Source organism: Pristis pectinata, chromosome 22 (genome assembly GCF_009764475.1).
Source record: "Pristis pectinata isolate sPriPec2 chromosome 22, sPriPec2.1.pri, whole genome shotgun sequence".
Lineage (NCBI taxonomy): Eukaryota > Metazoa > Chordata > Chondrichthyes > Rhinopristiformes > Pristidae > Pristis > Pristis pectinata.
In genome coordinates this window covers 37,457,811-37,479,677 of record NC_067426.1, presented here as the reverse complement: position 1 = coordinate 37,479,677, position 21,867 = coordinate 37,457,811, and the positions used below count along the sequence as shown (strand labels likewise).

At 44.3% G+C, this 21,867-nt stretch overlaps 1 non-coding gene across 1 annotated transcript; it reads right to left on the bottom strand.

Annotated features, from left to right (window-relative positions):
* Nucleotides 1-630: 630 nt before the first annotated feature.
* On the bottom strand, nt 631-704 carry trnat-ugu (transfer RNA threonine (anticodon UGU)). The gene has a single exon. It is a non-coding gene; the product is annotated as a tRNA-Thr (tRNA).
* Between the last annotated feature and the right edge of the window lie 21,163 nt (nt 705-21,867).

The following is a 21,867-nucleotide window of genomic DNA, read 5'->3' as shown; positions in this document are numbered from 1 at the left end:
CCTGTTGCAGTATTAAAAATAAATTGGGAAATGTTTTGCAGAACAACATCTAAAAACAAATCACAAATCACCGTGACAATGATCCTGCATTGGTGCCAGGGTCAATAACATCACTGCAAGGCTGCAGAACAGTCCTGAGTTGCTGTGGGAGATTGTGCAGAGGCAGTGATCGTGGCCCATATTTATACGAAACAAATGGGTGCAACAGTATCCTATATCAATCTGCATTCCAGCTCATATCCTCAGCGCTACTTCTACCGTGTATTGAAATAGACAGCGAACTGGACGGAGTTCGAGTCCAAAAGACATGTGCAACGCGGGGTGGGATTGCTTGTCAACAGGACCAGGGCAAGTTCACAAAGCAGAACACGGCCACGTTTGCAAACAGTTGTCACCCAAAACTAACACCATGCCGGTAAAACGCAAGGAAGCGCAAAACAAAGTCATCGGATACGTCATCTGGTTGAATCACTTGCCCTGTTTCTTGCTACGGAGACACCAACGAACCTGTTGCTTTTTGGGGGCTGTTTATTTGTTCTGTTGCTTTTTGTTTTATGTTTGGAGGTGCGTGAACGTAGGTGCTTGCAAGGAACCCGCCTTCATCACACGGCAATTCACCCTATAAATGAAAGGCTCCGCTGGGAGTTGAACCCAGAATCTCCTGTTTACAAGACAGGCGCTTTGATCAGTCAAGCCACGGAGCCTCCACGCCGTCCCACAGCTGTAATAATTTGATGCTACTTGCATTAACTTCTCTTGTTCGTCTGCTGGCGAGGGAATTGCTTCAGACTCTGCTCGTTTCTACAGATTCACTGCTCCGTCTACTTCCAAACATTGTATCACCGCATCCAGGAACGGATTCTCCGCAGTGACAATTCCGCCTGATTTACTGAACGCTTCCTCGCCTCCATTCGCAGCACCTCAAACACCCTACCGTCACCTCCGCTCTTTATGTTTGATCTCATCACAGCTTCAGGAGAAGTACTCAAAGGTCAAATTAAATGGACAAGCTAATCAATAGCCGGTGTTTCACAACTTCCTCAGGTGGTACGGAAATGGAAACCAATTGTTTTTTTGTCCATTTAACGAGGTGGGAATAAAAGGTAACCGGATGCTACCGGCATGAAACCGCTTCCAGCAAGGGAGGTGGCTGATGGTGTAAATATTTTCAACTTCGGTAACACAGTTCCCTGGGACTGACGCAGGCAAACCCTCTGCAGTCTGACTTCTTGTTCTCAACCAGATCTGGATATAATTACGTCCGTTGCATCTCTTCTGTGTGAGAAGCGAGAGACGGAAATGTGCAGATCCTTTATCATGATACAATTTACATTTCTCAATGTTCTCAGGATTTGTAACCAAATTTCATACTTATACATATTCTGCTTCAAATTCTGATCGATATTGCTTCACTTATTTCTGTAACAAAAGATTCTTAATTAGTGACTGTTGCTGGTGCTGCACAGCTTGAAATATACTTCTGTTTACTCGTTCCTTGATCAACCCCGTCGGATGATGCATTGCACTGGTATGTTAATGAGAGGAATCGTGTGGTGCTGCAGTTGACCCACCGAGAAGGCAACGTGATGTCTGCCTCAAGTGGTCCGCATCACTCACAATTAATTACGGCCTGAAACAGCTCACTCCATACATCTCACTGAGCCAGCTTGACCTCATTGTATCTGCCAGAGGGAAGGGGCGGAGCAGGAAAAGTGAACATACTAACTTCCCAACCGGGATGAAAATGCTGTTCAGTGTGTAAGTACATTCAGCTCCATCCCGAAATCATTCCACATACGGAAACTCTTGACAGCTATTAATTCTCTACGGGCTTGCGAAATGCGTCCCTCCTTCTCACTCTCTCGCAGGATATCGGCCCAGCAGGTTTCTAAGCTCTGTCTCTTGGCATTTCCCACAGGGTGCGACCGTGTGGCCTAATGGATAAGGCGTCTGACTTCGGTGTTTGATGGGAAATTACCAGAAGATTGCAGGTTCGAGTCCTGTCATGGTCGTTTTACCAATGTTGCTTTGCTTCTATTCTGTCGCTCACCCCTCCATCACAACTGTGTCATCTTATTCAAACACACGCGTTTTAAGCGGGTCGGCCTCGAGCAGTGTCCCACGCCGTGTTTGCCGCCGTCACTCCGCCCTCGTGAGCAACAAAACAACATGTTGCCTTTTCGTTTCACCTAACGTTTTATTTCATGTGTCTTGTCTGTGCTCTATTTCTGCAAACGATATCATAAACATCGGGGTGGAGTTCCTCAAACTGTCGGGATCAACTGCTGCTGGGACGGCGGAGTGTGCTGCACATTCAGCAGGTCAGATCGCAGAAGAGGAGATACCACACTGAGCGTGCATCACCATCGGAATAGGACCTTAAACACACGTTTTCCTTCCTTCAGAAAAGTCTCGTGGCCGGGCCTGATGGACACATTCGGTGTGTCCAGGCTTGGTTCCTCCAATTCCGGAAGCAAAGCTACATTTGATGGCAGACGGCGACGGACGGACGGACATGGAGACGTGAGGGTTCAGTCCGAGGTGAGACAGTGTGTTGGTGACCTGTTGCTTGCCCAGTCCAGCTGTGAACCTATGAGAAATGATCTACCAACCGTTGTGGTGGCCCCGAATGTACATACACGGACTCTTACTCGCCCTGCAGAATTCCTGCATGTAAGGAGCAATTCTGCAGCACCTCCTCTGTCATCAGTAAATGCAGAATCTGTAATTCATTGTACACTTCATACAGAGATAAAGTCTGCAGTCTGTTCTGTGAAGTCTCACGGCAGACCCTGTCGACTGAATACATGCGGCGTTAATTCGACAATTGTACTGTTTGTCCTTGGTCGGTCTGAGGTCAATGTAAGATTCAGGGAACGAAATTCCCGGAAGCGTGCACGAAAGCGATAATCAGCTTTTCCAATGGCTTCATCAAGGTGATCCCCCATTTTGAGAAGTACAAACGTTGTAGAGAAAAGAATCACAGAGTCATGGTACTAAACAGCACGGAAACAGGCCCTTTGACCTTCCAAGTCGACACCGACTGAAGTGCCCACCTTAGCTCGTCCTATTCTCCTGTTTTGTCCCATATATCTCTGATTCTTCCCATCTACGTACTTGTTCAAATCCCTTTTGTAAATTCAAACAACTCAAACTTTGAAATTTTACCAGCCTATACCATTCCTTCACCCGCCCACCATGGTCTGTATGAATAACATGTCATGCAGATTCCCTTTTAATATTCCCTCTCTCACATTAAGCCTATGTCTTCCAGTTAAAGACTCCCTTACCTGGCAAAACGATTGTGAGCATCCACGTTAACGACGCGCCTCATGATTTTCTATTCCTCGATCTGGTCACCCCTCGGCCCTCGGAAATCTTTCTCAGCCTATCTCAGTTCTCCGAACAACAAACCCACCAGCCCAACACGTTCCTTGTGAATCTTTTTTGCATCCTTTCAACCTCCATCACAGTGTATAAATGAAAATCAATTTCAAATCTATTTGCTCCAGTGGATTGAATGAAGATATACATCTGTTCACTTCTTTTATTTCTTCAGTTATTTGTTGATTCGCCTTCTGTGTTTTACCTTTTTTCAAGACAAGAAATAAAACTGTTCTCCCTCTCCTTTCTTTTGATTCATATTTCTCTCATTTAATTTAAAATTCTTTGTGCTGCCTATAGGTGGATGCCCCTGTTACAGACCTTTGTGTCGTGTGTTCATTGACTGCAGTTGAAGCTCATTGCAGTGAAGCCTGATGATATCACCTGGTATTCCTCGCTGTTCCATTTAAGGAGCCGCCGGCATGGTGGCTGCTTACATGGTAAGGTTCATATCTCCAACATAAGGACAGTCCGTCTTGCATAGAAGTGAAGTCATGCTGTCGACTGACATTATTGAAGCAATTCGTGAAATTATGCGGACGAAAGAAGTATTTCAGGACATACAACAGACATTCTACCCTCTGCTCGCTGCTGCTGGTATTCCTGGTAAGTACTAATGTCAAGTTACTGATTTTACTGCATATATTTAAATTTGCTTTTTATGTATGTCACATATGATTATCGATCAGGTGAATTTGAACTTTCCTCGATGTTTTTATTGCAACAAGAGCTCAAGTTTTGGCGGCCGTGGTAAATCTGCACATGCCAATCTGTTCATTCTGTTAATGTTGCCGACCTCTGATTCTCTCCTAAACCTCCTCCATCTCAGAATCTCTGCGCCACCTCCCCGCTTTGTTTTGCATTCTGTTCCAGTGCAATTGTTCATACGTTTTATTTCTTGCTCCACAGAGACATTTGAATACTTTATTTCACTGCAGTTTATGTCTTGCAGTGTAACTGGCAAATCTCACTGCATGTGAATCTTTCCTGATTGCGTGCAGACATTTTATTTCCTTACCCGTTTTTCTATTTGTTTTTAATTTTTCAATACAATTCGCATTATAAAAATAACTGAGTTTGAGCAGTATTCGCTCTCTTGGATAACGGCACGAAACCGACCACAAACCGCTCTCTCGCACACGTTCCTCTGAGAGTTCAGACAAGCACTTTAATTTCCTTGGACAGCCAACTGAGAAAATGGAACGTTTCTATCTCACACTGAGCTACTGGCCTGCGCAATATATTGTGATTCTCCATCAGCCTGGGGGATAATTCCGAATTTCCACTTATTTTCTTTTTCTTTTCTCTCTTCGTTCCTCCGAAGCTAATGAAGTAGTGATTGCGATTAAGGAGTTGATTCTGTGATATATTTCAGCGTTACTTCTTTTTCACGATATCCGGTTTGTCAATAACCCGCTGACTTTCAACTCCTTCTGTCCTTTTACCCGAAGAAAATAACCCGCTTTGGCCTTCTTTCTTTCACCCCACGTGTAATATATTTTTTCTGTTAATGTTGACGACCTGTGTTTCACTCCTGCTCATTCTCCACCCCAACGTATCCGCTCCGTTGTCGCTTAAATCCTAACATTTTCAATTACTTCCATTCAGACATCTCAGAACCGACTTGAACATTCAAAAATTGGTTCTCAAAGCAAGAAGATTCGCAAAGGGCTCAGAAAAGGTCTTTTGATAAACAACTGAGAATCTTGTCATTTGTTATTAATCGGACGTTTGTTCCTTCCACGGTATGCTCACGATGTGCAGAAAGCCTTGCCGGTGATGTTACATTTAACCTTCCACTTTGCATCATTGTTGTTGGCAATCCACCACAGATGTATCCCCGCATGTTCAAGTTATTTTTTTTTCCAGCCTGATGCAGGTTTTCTGTTTCTTTCCATTTTCCAAGTCAACCTCATGGTGCTCGTAATCCTGAATCAGGGAAAGTGCGGTCTCTCCAAGTGTGCCACTTGCTACATGGTCTCCATGTCAACGGCGGATCTATTGGTCGTTATCTTCGATCTCACTTTGAGGCACATTCCGATTGTATACCCGAACCAGTTCCGTTTTGTGTTGTTTCTCCTTGTGTGTAACATCCATTCTGTTCTGCTTTATGCAGCAACAGACTGTTCCGTCTGATTCACCATCATCTTCACATTTGATTGAATTGTGGCCGTCTGCTGTCAAAAGCTGAGAACTACATATTGCACGGAGAAAACGGCGGGTATGTTTCTCGGAACGGTGACGGCGTTCCTCTGTTTCAAGGACACAACTTGATACTTCTTACACATGAAACCGTATCTCCTTGGCAACAATCCCGCGTTTTGTGGTGTTGAAAGGAGTGTCAGTGTTTCACAGGTGTGGGGAGATCTTTCATTATGGCCTCACCCCCTGTGTCCCATTTGTGCTCATCCTGCTGTTGAATGCTTGAACCGTTAGAAACATTTTAGTCGTCAGCAGAGCCCGCGCGCGACTCCGGAGTGGTGGTGGTTTGGGAAATCCCAAAGACTCGGAGATGGAGAGCCGCAGGAAATCCATCATTTCACTGTTTGTTATCTCGGGGAATTTCATACTGTTATGGGCGCTGCATGCATTTAATGTAATTTTGAATCGAATGTTCTGGTTGGACAATCACGTTTACAGTCCAGACCTTGTTATACAAGAGGTTGGGTTCATGCAACAGCAGCTGAGTTGCTGCACAAACACAACTATTTATGCCATGACACAGACGAAGTTCAGAGAACAACTGAAGATCAAGGTGAAATACCTGTTTTGTCGAATTGCTGAAATACCTAAATTTAAGGAAAATTGGAAAGAATCTCAGCATCAGAAATCCATCGCATCTCATCGACATGTCACTACGCCACGTCAGTCTCTGAAGTAGGTGAAGTGGGAAGAGCTCTCGATTCCTGGTCATGACATCAATGCCATTTCCTTGCCGATAGCAAAAAATGGTTGACATTTCCCACCTCCAACGATATCCCCCTTCAGGCACATCTTCCCTTCATCTCCCTCCACCGCTTTCCGCAGGGATCTCTCCCTCCGTGACTCCCTTGTTCACTGGCCCGTCCCCACCAATCCCCCTCCAGGCACCTATCCCTGCAACTGCGCTGAGTATTACACCTGTCCGGCACCTCCTCCCTCCTCCAATTCAGGGCCCTAAACAGTCCTAGGTGAGTCATCCCTTCATATGTGAATCAATCGGTTTCATTCTTTGCATCACGTGCTTCCGGTGCCACCTCCTCTACACCAGTGAGACCCAACGCAGGTTGGGGGATCTCCCTGTCGAGCACATTCGCTCCATCTACCAGTATCTCCCGGTGGCCAGCCACTTTAATTCCACTTCGCATTTCTACACTGCCATGTCAGTCCACGGCCTCCTCTACTGCTGAGTTGGGGCTGAACGCAGGGTGGAGGAATAACATTTCATATTCCGCCTTGGTAGCTTTTAACCTGACTGCATAAACATCGATCTCTATAACTTCCGTAACTACTCCCCTCTGTCCCCAATTTTCCATTATGCCATTGGCCCCATCACCCCTTGTCCTTTTCCTACCCGGCCTCTCTCTCTATCCATCAGTCACACACTACTCCATACGGTTACCTTCCATGCCTCCTTTCCTATTCTCCATGGTCCACTGGCCTCTCCAATCTGATTCGAACTTATTGAGCCCTTACTCACTTCCACCTATCACCTCCCATTTTTACTTCATTTCCACTCTCACCTGCCTATTGTCCACATCTCCCCTGGATCCTCCTATCACCCGCCAGTTCTTGCTCCATCACCAATACCCAATTTATATACTGGTTATCTCCCCTTTATCTCCAGTCATGTTCAAGGGTCTCGACCCAGAACGTCGGCTGTCCTTTTCCCTCCATAGATTCTGCCTGACCGGCAGAGTTCCTCCAACATTTTGTGTGATACCATGGGTTGACATTGTTTGGACCCACAACACTGAACAGTGTAAGATCACTCCCGAGTCACCAGGCCCAAAAGGAAACCCCTCCAGCTTTGAACTAAATGATGATATTCACTGACAGATGCGGAGAATCCGCAGGTCACCTACCCCGCCTGGATTGGTCTGGTGACGACATTGTGACCCGAGTGAACGTAATGCTTGGTGCAATTTACGATCTTACAACTCGTTCACAATATTGAACAATACAGCCCCACTCATGCCTCTCCCATTTCTTCCGGCGTTTTCCGAGATGGCAGCTCGAACTGTGACTCTGCTGTGACTCTACTGAATTCTCAGGCCAGCTGTGTGCATGTGAAGAATGAAACATCAGAAATCGAAGTGAACATAAGCCTTTGCGGAACTCCTCTATTTTCAATGTCACATTAGTCCAGAACGGCCGACGCGTGATCACAATACTTGTATGAATGTTGCATGCATTAATAAATTCCTAACTTCCTGCTAATGTCAGGAAGCAATATGGCCGCTGTGCTTTCTTCAAAGAGAAAGACACAACTCGCGGTCATGAAGCTGGCAAACATTTATTGCACTATCTATTGCAAGGATATCCTTGCATCAATAGGAAGATCAGACCAGCACAGACAAGATTGCCCAAGGTCCTGCATGTTGCATCTGCACCATCCGTGTGCAATATTTGAGCCTGTATATCCCGTTCAACGATCTCGGTATTACCCTCACAACCTTCATTGCCACCAGATTGTGTCGCCAACAAATTTGGGTGCATTGCACTTCTGAAACTCTTGCCATGGGTTTTGAGCAGCTGCGACCCGAGCGTGCATGCCTGGAAGAATGGTGGAAATACATTTCTGTCGTTTTCTGTCGGGTAACCGGTCAAACTTTCAAACCTGTACTTTACTCCCAACAACACGCATTGGAATTATGTTGACGAATCTCTTTCGTATTCCCTGACCAACGCTATCCCGAAAATACAAACACGCTTCGTTCAGAGATTTCCCTGATCTAATGACCCCATTGGAACTTCGGTAATCTCCCAATATCTGACATCCTTGTCAAATAACAATTCTCTCCCCTAACCGGGGTAGGAAGGGTCTTTGATCACGTTCAAGACTTTACCGAGGTTGCAATAAATGCAGACAGTGTCCACAGAGAGGAGGCTTGTTTCCATGATGTTCTGAACCGTGTCCACAACTCTCTGCCGTTTCTACGTTCACGGGAAGAGAATCAGAATCAGGTTTATTATCACTAACATATAGAGTGAAATTTGTTGTTTAGCGGTACCAATGCACTGCTGTCACGAACCAGCAACAAAGGAAACACATCGAGTCATGATTGGGTGGTAAAAACTATTTTATTAATCACTACTTACGAAAAATAGAAGTAAAATGTTAGTATGTTAGAAATTCAAAAATATTAAACCTTGAACATTAACTCCTAAACTAAACTCTTCGTGTGTGTGTGTGGCAAAGTCCAAAACTCCAAGTCCAGGAATGGTTCTTAAAGTTCAGTTCCGCAAGCCATAAGGTGAAACATGAGCAAAGGCTTCTTCAACAACCACCGTTGTCTGAAGATAAGACGTAGATGTAGAGAAACATAGAGAGTAATTACGAGGTCCAAATGTTCCACGATGGAACCCAAACGACACTTCAGTGTTTACTCGGTAGTGACTTCCTCACCCCGAAAAGCATCCGAATCGTGGTCGTCCACACAAATACCTGTTTCCTTCTACAGGTCAGCAACAAGGTGAACTCCACTGGATTACTTCCAATTTCCATACATGGATTTCTGTGGCAGACACAGTTATTGTTTCTCATCCATCGATAGAGAAACTAGCAGGCTGGTGTCTCTTCCTTCTCTCTCTCTTTTATTCTTCTTCTGACCTCTTCAACAACGTCATTACGTGCTTTATCTTCTGTTGACGTAAGCACGCCACACACACACACACACACACACACACGCACACACACACACAATCTTAAAGGGACTTTCACCGAGTCCGTAACACCTCCCACCTAAAAAGAAATTTTCCCAAGATAAATTTTAACCACGCATACAGTTAGTAATGTTAATAATTATCCTGATACACAATTACAGAATATCAGATTAGTACAGATATATGTTTCCCATTTAACATCGGGAAAGACAATCAGCAATCACATTATCTTTGCCTTCAATGTGTGTTATCATGAGATCAAACTCTTGCAAAATTAAACTCCATTTTAACAGCCTTCTGTTCTTGTTTTTGACTCGGCTCAGAAACACCAATGGGTTATGATCTGTATACACAGTAAATGGTTTCTGAGCGGTGCAAACATACACACTGAAATGTTGCAAGGCTGAAACAAGCGACAATAATTCCTTCTCTATGGTGGAATAATTCTTTTGATGCTCATTAAATTTCTTTGCAAAGTAAGCTACAGGATGGTCAATATCATCAAGGTCAGCCTTCTGCAGCAACACAGCTCCTGCATCTTCATCATTGGCATCTACTGCTAACGAAAATGGCTTTTCAAAGTCAGGTGTTTTGAGCACAGGATGGTAGCATAAAATGGCTTTCAGCTTCTGAAATGCTTCTTGACAAGAATCTGTCCAAACAAACTTTACTCCCTTCATCAGAAGATTAGTTAGGGGAAGAGCAATATCAGCAAAATTTTTACAAAATTTTCGATAATATACAAGCATTCCCAAAAATCTTCTAACAGTCCTCATACCTGTGGGAATAGGGAACTCAGATATTGCTTGAACTTTTGCCTGAACAGGAGCTTGCTTGCCTTGACCTACAACATAACCAAGATACGTCACAGTGACATGGCCAAATTCACTTTTAGCCAAGTTAACTGTAAGGTTAGCCTTGGAAAGTCTTTCAAACAACCTTTCTAACGCAGACATGTGATCCTCCCAAGTATCATTCCCGGTCACTAAGTCGTCAATGTAGGCATCTGTATGTTTTAACCCATGAATCACTGAATTAATCATTAGTTGAAATGTTGCCGGAACATTTTTCATTCCAAATGGCAAAACATTGTATTCATACAATCCAGAAGGGGTTACAAAGGCAGAAATCTCCCTTCCTCTATCTGTTAATGGAACACACCAGTACCAGTTTAATAGGTCAATCTTTGTAAGAAATTTTGCCTTTCCCACTCTGTCTATGCAATCATCCACCCTAGGAATAGGGTAAGCATCTGACTTTGTTACAGAATTCACTTTCCTGTACTCTGTGCAAAATCTAACAGTTCCATCAGGTTTAGGCACAATAACACAGGGCGAACTCCAGTTTGAAATAGAATGTCTAATAATATCATTTTCCAACATGTATTTTATTTCCTGATCAACAAGTTTACTTCTTTCCACATTCATTCGATATGGGTGTTGCTTGATTGGTTTTGCATCCCCAACATCAACATCATGGGTAATTATCGATGTTCTGTTTGGAACATCTGGGAACAGATTTTTAAATTTTAAAATTAATTCTCTCATCTGTTGTTTTTGTGAAACTTGTAAATGGTGCAACTTCGTTTCAAGGTTCTCCAGGATATTTTGGTTTTTTAGTTTCGATGGAAAAATATTTGGCCTAAATTGGCCTTCCTCAATATCAATATCAGGCATTCTAGAAACAACCTTCATATCACCCACCAAGTCCACAATTGAATCTCTTTCATAATAAAACTTTAGCATGTTTACATGACAGAGTTGTGTTTTTTCTTTCAATTCTGTCAAGTCAGGGTCCTTTGTCTGTTCCACCATAAACTCCTTCCTCGACAAAGACAAATTTTAAAATTCAGGCTCACTACAAGGATTTTGATCCTCCAGTGAAGACAGAAAAGTCTCAGACAAGGCATCATAATTTTCTTCCTGTTTAGGACTGTCACAAGGAAGTACATCAGCTGCACAGGACTCTCGACCTTGGCTAATTCTTTAGCTCTAGATCGAGTCACCGCACATGATGGGTAAACATCCGGATCATTCTCAGACTCATCAATCCTTGGTTTGGTCGTCAACCGTACCACAGGAACAATTTCTCCATCCGCAAGGTCATTTCCCAATAACAAAAAACTCCCTCCACTGGCAAACTAGGTATTATCCCTAACTCGACTGGTCCTTCTACGAACTTTGACTTTAAGATAACCTTGTGCAAGGGGACAGACATGGTGTCACCTGTAACGCCTCGTACTAGATTTACCTCACCAGTGTCAGTTTATTCACCAAAATTTAAAACTGTCCAGCAAGAAGAGATTGGCAAACCCGATATCTCTAAGAATTTTTACTGGCACCTGGGGTGACTCATCATTCAGTGAAACAGAACCCTCTGATACATAAGAACGGACTTCCTCTCTCACCTCCTCCACCTTTTCAGCTTTTACCCCTTGCAAGGATTGATCTTTAACTGCATCTCCTGAACATTTTTGATTTTTAATTGCCAAGCAAGCATTGGGCACAGCTTCCTTCCTTTTCTTCAAAAGGGCACAATTATATATCACATGGCCAGGTTTCTTACAGTAATAACAAATACGCTCAACAGGTTTCTACAGCACTGGTTTCTTTTCATCCTTCCCTTTTTGATTAACTCCCAATTTAATCTCCGGTTTGCGTGGATTGTCCTTGTAACTCTTTTGAAAGGTTTTAGGTTGTCCCGATTTGAATTTATGGGTCAAAGCATAATCATATGCCAACCTAGCAGTTTCTCGTAAAGTTTCCACTCCCTTTTCATTTAAAAATGTTGTTAATTCAGTTTGAACACATCTTTTAAAGTCTTCCACTAATATCAATTCTTTCAATTTATCCAAATCCCCATCTACCTTTTTTGCCACGTACCATCTTTCAAAACATATTCTTTTTCCATTGGGAAATTCCATATAAGTATGATCTGCAGATTTCCTCAAGTCTCTAAATTTTTGTCTATAAGCTTCAGGTACCAATTCATAAGTCTTTAACACAGCTTGTTTTACCTTGGTATAATCAGCTGCATCCTCAACAGACAAAGCCGAATAAGCTTTTTGAGCTTTACCTTTAATTACCCTCTGTACCATAAGATCCCATCTTTCCTTTGGCAAGTTTGAACTCACAGCAACCTTTTCAAAATGTTGGAAATACTGATAAACCTGATCTTCCTCAAAAGGAGGGACTTATCGACCCTCCCTGCTGGATAAAAAACCATCATCAGAATCAGATTCCAAACTCTTTCGCTTCATTTTTAACTCATGCTGCATCTGCTTTTCCTTCTCCTCTCTATCCAGCTGCATCCTCCTCAATTACACCTGGGCCTTCCTTTCCTCTGCCTCAGCCTCAAAACTTCAATCGAGTTAGCTCTCGTTCAACCTCTATCTTTGTCAGCTGCACCTGTGCCTCAGAAGTCACTGGTTCACTGCCAGGAAACTGTTTTAACACCTCCTCCTCATACACCTTATTTTCCACATAATGGCCAGCTATCAGTCTCTGAATATCTGCCTTTCTCATAAATCGCGTTACTGCCTCAAGATGTAGCTCTGCAGCAATTTTTACCAAATCTGGCTTCCTCATCCCCTGCAATCCTCCAGGAGTGTTTTTTTTTTCAAAATGTATCCATTGTTGCTGGTTTCCACACACACAAGCCAATTAAAAAGAAAAGAATTTATCAGACCTCCCTCAACAATCTTTGGATGGAATCCCGACCGAATCTCGTCAATCTGGGGAACGATCCCAGACGACACTGGTTAATTTTTGGGTTGGATCCTGGAGGAGCCACCAATATTGTCACGAACCAGCAACAAAAGAAACACACCGAGTCATAATTCGGTGTTAAAAACTATTTTATTATTCACTACTTATGATAATACGAAAAATAGAAGTAAAAATGTTAGTATGTTAGAAATTCAAAAATATTAAACCTTGAACATTAACCCCTAAACTAAACTCTTCGTGTGTGTGTGTGTGGCAAAGTCCCAAACTCCAAGTCCAGGAATGGTTCTTAAAGTTCAGTTCCGCAAGCCATAAGGTGAAACATGAGCAAAGGCTTCTTCAACAACCACCGTTGTCTGAAGATAAGACGTAGATGTAGAGAACATAGAGAGAGTAATTACAAAATCCAAATGTTCCACGATGTAACCCAAACAACACCTCAGTGTTGACTCGGTAGTGACTTCCTTACCCCGAAAAGCAGCTAAATCGCGGTTGTCCACACAAATACCTGTTTCCCTCTACAGGTCAGCAACAAAGTGAACTCCACCGGATTAATTCCAATTTCCATACATGGACTTCAATGGCAGACACAGTTATTGTTTCTCATCCATAGATAGAGAAACTAGCAGGCTGGTGTCTCTCTCCCTTTTCTCTCTCTCTCTCTCCCTTCGACTTCGACTGACCTCTTCAACAATGTCATTATGTCCGTTCTTCTTCTGTTGACGTAAGCACGCCACACACACACACAAACACACACACACACACACACTATCTTAAAGGGACTTTCACCGATTCAGTAAGACTACAAAAACTTAAAGTCACTATAATTTACAAAATAAATAAATAGTGCAAAAAGGAATAACTAAGAAGTGTTCATGGGTTCATGGACCCTTCAGAGATCTGACGGCGGAGGGGACTAAGCTATTCCTAAATCAAAACTTGCTTTTGTCATCCACTCCTTATGTTCTTATCAAATTGTTATGAGTTCCTTGTGGAATTCCTTAAGAAATGTAAAACAAAGTAACTACCTTTTCGATATTTAGAGGTAAATGTCAGTGCCGTCCTTATGCTGTACCCGCTTTCCTTGAGGTACAGCTGGTTCTGGTGCGCAGGTTGTCAGGGAGACAGCTGGGATGTTTCCTGCTCCCACTATCACGGCTGCAGGCAGGGCCCCCTGCGGCTTCTGAGATGTCTGCGATCTGAGGAAGAGGTCGGAATATATCATCTGCTTGACACTTTCTGAACATGGTTACTGCAGTTCGACAGGAATATCAAGTCGCTGTCCTAACCTTACTGAATATGCCAGCAATCACTGGGCTCAACGACGTACTGCTGCTCCGAATATGGATGCTCTTATATTCACATGGAGGGGAGTAGCGGTAAAGAGTGGATCAGCAGAAAACAATAGAGTGGCAGACGGCGAGAGAAATACTTCGGGAGAAAACCTGAGTGAGGAAGAACCGTATCGTAAATCTGTTCGGGTTTTCTTTATTAGCAGAAGATATGAACGATGGGTCGAAGTTTGTTTGTAGAAACGGAGATTGTTCCTGTTGAATCTGGGAGCTTGAAGAGCAGATGCAATGGATGATTTCGAAATGTTGAGCCGTCTATTGCGGCATTTCTCAACCTAAACGTGTTCCGTCAGTCTGTAAATCGTGTCAATCCTATCGGACCCCATCCACCCCTTATCACAAACCATTATACACCATTCTTTTTCAGGCGACGTATCAAATCTAAATTCGGTCAAAAAGATCACTTCTCGTGATCATGCCCAAGGCGTTTTTATCTGTGTTCCTGCATCTCTCAGGCTTATAGTAGAGGCAACACCAACCCGCCGCCATTCAAACAATTTTATAACTTCTGCCCAATTGTATAATTTCCTCTCAACCTTCCTTGCTCCAAGGATCACAACTCCAGCAACTTCGCAGACGGTTCTCAACTGAAGTCGTGGAAAAAAGAGCAGAGGAGTGAGGTGAAACAGGGGCAGGCAGTGATTGCAGAACCGAGGAGGGGTGAAGGGCAGATCGAGCCACGTAGGAAAGGGATAGGTGTGGGGTTGTAAGATAAGAGGCAGTGCAGTGCAAGATGAAAGCAGATAAAACAGCAGAAGCATATACACCAGTTGGAGCATCGGAGGTAAAGCAGGAGACAGCGACGAGAGTGACAAGCATGATCACAAAAGCTGCTTGTGTTGGAATCTGGGAACCATGGAAGATAACAATGGGAAACATTCGTGATGAGGTGAACGGCAGAAGGAACCAGAATCACATAGCAACAAAGAGTCAGAGAACATACAGCATGGAAACAGTCCGTTCTGCCCAATTGATCCATACCGACCATAGCATTCTCCCTGCCAGTTACTGTTGACCATGTTCAGCCCATAACCCTCCAAGTACGTCCGCTCCATGGACCTGTGAAACTACCTTTTAAATGTTGTAATTGCACCTGCCTCGATGACTTCCTCTCGCAGACAGTTCCAAGTATTTACTACCCTCTGTGTGTTCAGAACTTACGTCTTTTTAAATCTCTCCCATTTTATCTTGTATCTGCGCCTCTCTTTATGGATGTTCCAACCCTGGGGAAAAAGGCTGTGACCGTCCACTTTCTCCACACCTGTCATGAGTTTATAAACTTCTATGAGGTCATCCCTCACTTTCCCAAGCTGCAAAGAACAAAGATTCAACGCGGCTAACCTCTCCCTCTAACTCTGGCCCTCTAGTCCAGGTGGCATCCTCGTAAATCTCGACTGCACGGTCTCCAGCTTGACAATATCGTTCCTGCAACTGCGTGACGAAAACTGCAAACAATACACCAAGTGTTGCCTCACCAGTACTTGTAGAACTGCAACATAATGTCCCTTCTCCTGTATTCGATGCCCTGACAGGTTCAGGGCAGTATGCTAAACTCCACCTTCTCCACCTTGTCTACTTTTGAGCGGCAACTGTCGGCGAACTGTGCGCTTGTACTTCCAGGTCCCTCTGTTCCACAACACTCGACAGTGCCCTGCCATTCACTGTACTCATCCTACCCTGTCTTTAATGTCCAAATTGCGACACATCACAATTATCAGTGTTGTGATCCAACGGTCATTCCTCATCCCATCTCCCGAACAATCAAGATCTCCTTGTAATTCATCGGAACTTGCTTCACTGTCAACCAGGTCCCGAATTTAACGTCTTCAGCAAACTTCCTTATCGTGCCATGTACATTCATATCCAAATCATTCACATACTTTATGAATAACAGAGATCCCACTAGGGCTACCCCACTAGTCACATGCCTCCAGTCGGAGAATCGACCATCAACCATCGCCCTCTGCTTCCTACAATCGAGCCAATTATGAATTGACCTCGCAACCTTCCTGATCAGCCTGCATTGCGGGACCTTGTCAACGGCCTAACTAAAGTTCATGGAGCCAACAGTCACTGTTCTTCCTTCATCTATCCTCTGAGTTGCCTCTTCGAAAAATTCCACAAGATTCGTCAGCCATGATCTCCCACGAACTATTCCTGAACAGGCCCTGACTATCCAAGTTACGGTAGATTTTGTCCATCAGACTTCCCTTCAGTAACTTTCCCAGAAGTGAAGTCAGTCTCACGAGCCTGTAGTTCCCTGGCCTGTCTTGCTACCCTTTTTGAACAATCAGAAATCCGTGATCACTCTTCAGTCTTCTGGAACTTCACCAGTGACAAACGACGAAGCAAATATCTCTGTAAGGGCCTCCGCGATATTTTATCCTGCCTCCCTTAAGTTCCGAGTGTGCACTTAGTCAGACTGGATAGATTTGTCCATCTTATTGCGCTTCATGGCTGAAATTACCATGTTTATATGGCCCAAAACCTCACTACTTATTACCCTCATTTCTTTGGCATCCATAATATTCTCCTTTGTAAACACAGAGGAGAAATAGACATTGAAAATCTCAGCCATCTCCTGGGGCTCCATGCATCGGCGGCCCCGATGGTCTTTAAGACGACATAGTCTCTCCGTAGTCACACTTTTACTGTGAATGTAACTTGGGATAGTCTTGAACCCTGCCTGCCAAATCCATCTCTTACACGCTTATTGCCCTTCTGATTTCCCTATTTAGCCTGATATTAATTTGTTATATTCGTCGAGTAATTCATTCGTACCCAGCGTGATGAACACTTCCCTCTTTTTGCTGACCAGAGCCTCGACATCCCTCGCCAGGCGGGGTTCAACGAATTTGCCGTATCTACGCTTCATCGAAACAAGAACATGCCGCCACTGGACAATTTTAAAAGCCTCCCACTTACCAACTGCTTGGTTGCCTTTAAATAGAGCGAAGGTGTCGACCTCCTGACACAGTATGTGGACAGCGACGAGAGCAGAGGCCATACTGGATCTAGTACTGAGCAATGAATTTGGTCAGGTGACCGAACTCTCGGTGGGCGAGCATTTCGGAGATAGTGAGCACAACTCTCTGAACATCAGCACAACCATAGACAAATATAGGAGGAGACTATTCGGGGTGGGCTAATTACGATGGTATTAGACAGGAACTTTGGAGGGTACATTGAGAACAGATGTTCCCAAGAATATGCACAACAGAAATTCGGATGTTACAGGGACCATTTGCATGGTATTCTGGATAGTTTATTTCCAGATGACACAGGGAAAGGATGCCAGGGTGATAGAACAATGGTTTACATGAGCGGTGGAACATTCAGTCAAAGGAAGAAGTAGTAGGATTAAGGAAAACTGCAAAGCGTTCTGCACATACGATATGTGAAGAACAGGAGGATAACCATAGTGAGTGTAGTAGCGCTCAGGGAGAGAAGGGGAGAATGTACGTGGAGGTGAAGGAGGTGGGGGTGGTCCATAATGAATGCTTTCTTTCCGTGTTCACCAGTGAGAGGGAATTTGACGAATTTGAGGTCAGAGTAGAACAGGCAAATGTGCTGGACATGTCCAGGTTAAGAAAGAGGCAGTCTTGTAGCTTCCAAAAACATTGGGATCGACAAGTCCCGGGTGCCGTAAAAGAAATGCTACTGGTTACATGGAGAATCTGGAGAAGAGATTGTTGGGGCGTTGCCCATGATCTTTGTGTCCTCCCTCGCCACATAATTGGTACCAGACGATTGGAGGATGAAAAATGTTGTCCCATTGTTCAAGAAAGGTAAACGTGATAATCCTTGGAATAATAGACCAGTGAGTCAGTGGTGAGTACGCTGTTGGAGAGGATTCTTAGTTACAGAAATTACACGCATTTTGAGAAGCATCGTCTTATCAGGGATAGTCAACATGTCTTTGTGAGGGACAGGTCGTGCCTCACGATACGAATTGAGTTTTTAGAGGAGGTGACAAAACAAATTGATGAAGGTAGAGGGGTGGATGTGGTGTATATGGATTTTAATAAGGCGTTTGACAAGATTCCCAATGGTAGGCGCATCCAGAAGATCATCAAGAATAGGATCCATGGAGACTTGGCTGCTTGGATTCGGAGCTGGCTTGCCCATAGAGGCAGACAGTAGTGTCGGATGGAGAGTTTTCTGCATTGACGGCGGTGACCAGTTCCACTGGGATCTGTTCTGGAACCCCCGCTCTTTGCGATTTCTACAAATGAATGAGGAAGTGGAGGGATAGGTTAGCAAGAGGGCAGATGGCACGAAGGTTTGAGGTGCTCAGGATAGTGTAGAAGGATGTCGCAGTTTACAATGGGAGATAGAATCAATGCAGAGTTGGGCGGAGAAGTGGAATGTGGAGTTCAATCCGGAAACGTGTGAAGTGATACACTTTGGAAGGTCACACTTGAAGGCAGAGAAGTGGGTTAATGGCAGGATTCTTAGTAGGGTGGAGGAACAGAGGGAACTTGGGACCCAGGACCATAGATCCCTCAAAGTTGCCGTGCAAGTTGATCTGGTGGTTAAGAAGATGTATTTTGTACGAACCTTCATCAGTCAAGGGATTGAATTCAAGCGCCCCGAGGAAATGTTGCAGCTCCTCAAAAATCTTCTCAGATCACACTGTGCACTGTGTTCAGTTCTGGTCGTCGCATTGTAAGAAGGATGTGGAAGATTTGGAGAGGGTGCAGAGGAGATTTACCAGGATGCTAGCTGAATTAGAGATCATGTCGCATGAGGAAATGTTTACGGAACTGGTGCTTTGTTCTTTGGAGAGACGGAGGATGAGAAGCGACTTTCTCGAGGTGTAAAATATCGTGAAAAGCACAGGTAGATTGGAAAGACACCATCTTTATATCCAGGATTGCAATGGCCAATACCAGAGGACATCCATTTCAGATGAGTGGAGAAAAGTTTAGGGCAGATGTCGAAGGTAGCTTTTCGTGGGTGCCTGCAACGAACTGCGGGGAGTGGTAGTCGAGGCTGATACAATAGGAACCAGAGAACCATAGAACAATATAGCACAATATAGGCCCTTCGCCCACCATGTTGTGCCACCCTTCTAACCACACGTGAAACTATCTAACCCCTTCCTCTCACATATCTCTCTATCTTAAATTCCTCTATATGCTTATCAAACAATCTCTTGAACTTGTCCAATGTATCAGCCTCAAATTCCACCTCAGGCAGCGCACAGAATGCACCAATAAATCTCTGGATGAAAAACCTCCCTCTGACATTTCCTTTGAATTTCCCACCCAATACCTTAAAGCCATGTCTTCTTGTTTTGAGCATTGGTGCCCTGGGAAAGAGGCGCTGGCTGTCCACTCTATCTATTCCTCTCACTGTCTTGTATACCTCTATTATGTCTCCCCTCATCCTCCTTATCTTCAATGAGAACAGCCGTAGCTCCTTTAGTCTCTTCTCATAATCCATACTTTCTAAACCAGGCAGCATCCTGGTAAATCTCCCTCTGCACCCTTTCCAACGCCTCTAAATCCTTCCTATAATGAGGAGACCAGAACTGGACACAGTACTCTACGTGTGGCCTAACTAGAGTTTTGTAAAGCTGCATCATCACTTCGCGGCTCTAAACTCGATCCCCCGACTTCCGAACGCTCACAACCCATAAGCTTTCTTAACTACCCTGTCTACTTGTGAATAGACCTTCAGTGATCTGTGGATATGAACCCCCATATCCCTCTGCTTCTCCACGCTGTGAAGAATCCTTCCATTTACCTTGTATTCCGCCTTGGAGTTTGTCCTTCCAAGGTATACTACATCACACTTCTCTGGATTGAACTCCATCTGCCATTTGTCAGCCCAGCTCTGCATCCTATCAATATCCCTCTGTAATCTTCGACAGCCCTCCACACTATCCACAACACCACCGATCTTTGTGTCATCTGCAAACTTGCTAACCCAGCCTTCCACCCCCTCATCTAAGTCATTAATAAATATCACAAAAAGTAGAGGTCCCAGAACCGATCTCTGTGGGACACCACTAGTCACAGCCCTCCAATCCGAATGCACTACCTCCACCACAACACTCTGCTTTCTACAGTCAAGCAAATTCTGAATCCACACTTCCAAGCCTCCTTGGATCCCTTGGCCTCTGAACTTTCGAAGAAGCCTACCATGTGGAACCTTATCAAACGCCTTACTAAAATCCATGTAAACCACAGCCACTGCACTACCCTCATCAATCTTCCTGGTCACCTCCTGAAAGAACCCTATCAGGCTTGTGAGGCAAGATCTACCCTTCACAAAGCCATGCTGGCTGTCTCTAATCAGTCCATGATTCTCTAAATGTTCATAGATCCGATCTCTTAGAATCCTTTCTCACAGCGTATCCACCACAGATGTAAGGCTCACTAATCTGTAATTCCCTGAACTGTCCCTACTACCTTTTTTGAATAAGGCGACAACATTCTCCACCGTCCAATCCTCCGGTAACCATCCCCATGTACAACGAGGACTCAAAGATCCCAACCAACTGTTCAGCAATCTCCTCCCTCGCCTCACGAAGCAGCCTGGGGAATATTCCTTCAGGCCCCGGGGACTTTTCTGTCCCAATATTTTCTAACAACTCCAACACATCCTCTCTCTTGATAGCTACATACTCTAGATCATTATCCTTACCAACACTGTCCTCAGCATCATCAAGACCTCTCTCTTTGGTGAATACTGAAGAGGAGTATTCATTGTGAACCTCACCCACTTCCACAGCTTCCAGGCATATCTTCCTACCTTTGTCTTTTTTCGGTCTTACCTTTACTCTCGTCATTCTTCTGCCCTTCAATACGAGAAAAAAAGCCTTGGGATTCTCCTTAACCCACACGATAAAGCCTTTTCATGTTCCCTGCTTGCTCGCATCAGCCCTTTCTTAATTTCCCCACTTGCTACTCTATGTTCCTCACGAGCTTCATCTGATCCTTGCTGCTTACACCTTATGTATGCTGCCTTCTTCTTCCTAACTATTTGTTCCACCTCTCTTGTCACCCAAAATTCCTTCAGCTTGCCATTCCTTTTCTGCCGCACCGGACAAATTTATCCCTAACGTCCTGCAATAGATGCCTGAACAACGACCACATCTGCATAGTACGCTTCAAAAATGTCATCCTAGTTTGCACTCTCAAGTTCTCGCCATATTGCCTCATAATTTTCCCTTCCCCAATTAAATACCTTCCCACCCTCTCTACTCCTACCCTTGTCCTTGACAATGTTAAAAGTTTGGGAGCGGTGGTCACTGTCCTCCAAATGCTCCACCGCCGAGAGTTCTGTCACCTGACCTGGATCATTACCTAATACTAGATCTAATATAGCATTCCCTCTCGTCGACCTGTCAACATACCGTGACAGGAATCCGTCCTGGACACACTTAACAAACTCTGCCCCTCTAAACCTTTGGCACTAAGAAGGTGCCAATCAATATTTGGGAAGTTGAAGTCTCCCATGACAACCACCCTGATATTCTTGCACCTTTCCAGAATCCACCTCCCAATATGCTCCTAAGTATCCCTGCTGCT